The sequence below is a fragment of the Paroedura picta genome, chromosome 2 (assembly GCF_049243985.1).
Source record: "Paroedura picta isolate Pp20150507F chromosome 2, Ppicta_v3.0, whole genome shotgun sequence".
In the NCBI taxonomy this organism is placed as follows: domain Eukaryota; kingdom Metazoa; phylum Chordata; class Lepidosauria; order Squamata; family Gekkonidae; genus Paroedura; species Paroedura picta.
In genome coordinates, this window is record NC_135370.1 from 139,284,983 (window position 1) to 139,287,828 (window position 2,846).

The following is a 2,846-nucleotide window of genomic DNA, read 5'->3' on the forward strand; positions in this document are numbered from 1 at the left end:
GTCCTAGATCTGTTTTTTTTCCTTTTTTTGCAGATTTCATACCCGGAACACAGGAGGAGGAACAGCCTGGGGTGCTTGGACCTCCTGCCCGGCGCAGGCGGATACAGATTCAAGATGGTGAGCGTGCATGACCTGTTCCTTTCGAGCCATAGCTGCAGGACAATGTCGCTAGGCACTAACCATGTGCTCCCTTTTAATTGTTGAGAGTCCTGCTGTGAAAGTAGGCAAAAGTAAAAGCACACCATGGGCAAACAAACAATAGCCATGTGCTCGCCGGGGATTGTTTAAATTCTTGGCAGGAAAACACGGGGACAAAAAAGAACACCATGTCCACCATGGTGTGTTTTGACTTTATTGATGTTACTAACAGTTTTGTTTCTCATTTTTTGCCAACAGAGGTTCTTTCAGATGAGGAGGAGGAACGACCCCTGGCTCCAGGCAGCCCACCACCTAGAGGTGCGCTCCCAGCAGAGGAGAGGCTTACGAGGGAACGTGGCAGGCTGAGGCGCGTCTCCGTCTTGACAAGCGTGGGAGAGAGGCTCCTTGAGCACTGCTATGAGGAGTCACGGCGTGCCGCGGCCGCTGACCAAGCCATGCTCACACTCATTGCCCAGGAGGGGAGAAAATTTAGGGCAGTCCTTAGAGAGACAAACCAAATCCTACGCGAAGGCGTGGAGGAGGTGCGACTGATAAGGAGACTCATGGAGAGGGCTGTAGTGGTCATGGAAAGGGCCTACCCTCCACAAATCGGCCCCCCCCCCACCACCACCCACACCAACACCACCACTTCCAGCACCCACCCCACCGACTCCCTCTCAGAATGCCTCCACCCAAACAAGAAGGAGGACTATTCTCGGAAAGAGAAAAATAAAACCAGCAGACAAGTACTCCCCCTCCTAGTTTTGCCCACTTTTTCTATTTCATGTTATCTGTGTTTTGTTGTTTGTTGAATAAAGTTTATATTTTTGACTCTGTCTCTGTGTACCCTACTGTAGAATCTGCAAGGCCGAAAGCGGCCTCTCTAGTGATTGTCTATATTGTGGTACTGCTGTGTGGGTTGGAGGTTGGAGGGGTGTTAGTTCAAGGAGTTTTAGGAGTGTGGTGTGGGGTTAAATATGTGCGAGTTTAAGAAGTCACACTGGAATCTTGTTATAAAATTTGCAATAACATTTTATTTTAAAAAACATTTTAACAGGGGAAAAACATTAGGGAATGAAACTTGGAGCCCCACCAGCACCACCACCCCCCACCCCCCTGGAAAACCTATTTTTTTTAACAAAAGTATACATTTAACAGGGGAAAAACATTAGGGAATGAAACTTGGAGCCCCCCCCCCCCAACCCCTACCCCAAAACACAAACAGGAAACAAAACTCAGGTCCCACTGCTCCCCTGCCCAGCCCCTTCCATCTCCCTCACTCTCCTGCTCAACCTTCCCACGGACCCCCGGACTTTGCGGCGGAAGAGGTCCTCATCCTCCTTCTTCTTAACTGTGTGGGGAGGGAGAAAAAGTACACATTAGTGCCACACATATTTTCAAATTTCTTTAGTTTACATGCATACACTTTTAAGTGGCCTTAGCCACAGTGTGAGAAGAGTTGGGCAGTGGGGAACATAACCTACGTTCTTCCGCCTCCCTCTGTTGCCTTTGCTGCTCAATCTCCCCTTTCAGCTCTGCCACTTGAGCCTCCAGGGAAGTAACTCTGGCCTCCATGGCACGCAGCCTTGCCTCCACAGTTTCAGCTATAGAAATCAAACAAAGAATTTGATCACACTCCAAAAGGAAGCATCACATCAGGCTCCCATATGGCTCCATGGGGGTACACACACATGGGTCTCCCTCACAGACATAAAACTCTCACCTGCAGCCTGTCCCGAGGTGGAAGGTCCCTCTTCCTCCCCCTCCTCACGCTCAGGTGCTGTTGCCAGCTTGGATGGTGATTGTGTGGCTGGGCAAAGAAAAAGACAAATCATAATTAAAAGCACACAAAACAGAGATGAAACACAGCTGGTGGACACACCACAGTTAGAGTCTAAGCGCATAACCAAAGTGGTTCTACAGTAGTGGCTGGCTAAGTCTGAGGGGGTTGACAGCATCTAAATACTTTCTCGAATTTCATTGGGGACAGTAGGGGAAAGAGGCAGCTAGTCATTCCATGCATGTTTAAGGGCAAAACACAACGAGGGCAGCACTCACCCATATGCCTCCTCATGTCCAGGGGGGGCTTCCCAGCCTTCTCCCATATTTTAACCATCTGGTCGTGGAAGACCGTCCTCCCACTTGGCTGCGGGATCCCCCCCCACTGTTCCAGACTGTTTAGGAAGTCCAGCTTAAGTCGCTTGAATTTTGTCCGGACCTGCTCCCAGGTCCGGACGTAGCCCCTCTCCCTCAGCTTTGAAGCCAACACCAGGTAAGCGCCCTTGGTGTGGCAGTGGGTGCTGGCCATAAGGCGGCCAACACTTTTCGATTGGAGCACAAGCTCCAGAAGTGCCTCAGCCTCGGCGCGCTGCCAGAAGGAGCCCTTCCGTGGCTTCGGCATCTTCGGAATGACGGTTAGGGAACGAACGTGCGTTGCTCCGATCGACCACCCCGTTTTTTAAATGTATCAAAGCTGCCCACCAATAAAATTATTCCTTGGAACATGAGTGGATTGATCCTCCGGTTTGACAGGGGTCGCCAATACTTCCTGGCTACCCGCCTCCCCGAACTTTCCCCATTCAGCGCTTCCGTATTGTGTTTGTCAATTTCAGTGGGGAGTTAGCATTTAGGGCTGTCAAAGTGCTTTTGGACCAGAGAATCCCCGTTTTTTTGCTGGCAAAGTACACAAACCGCACAAGACAAGGTTA

General features: G+C 50.4%; 1 long non-coding RNA gene across 1 annotated transcript; it reads right to left on the reverse strand.

Moving 5' to 3' along the window:
• Nucleotides 1-1,360: 1,360 nt before the first annotated feature.
• Nucleotides 1,361-2,321, reverse strand: LOC143828809 (uncharacterized). The gene is made up of 3 exons (XR_013227893.1): nt 1,862-2,321; nt 1,623-1,742; nt 1,361-1,489 (listed from the first exon to the last, which is right to left on the reverse strand). It is a non-coding gene; the product is annotated as an uncharacterized LOC143828809 (long non-coding RNA).
• Nucleotides 2,322-2,846: the final 525 nt, after the last annotated feature.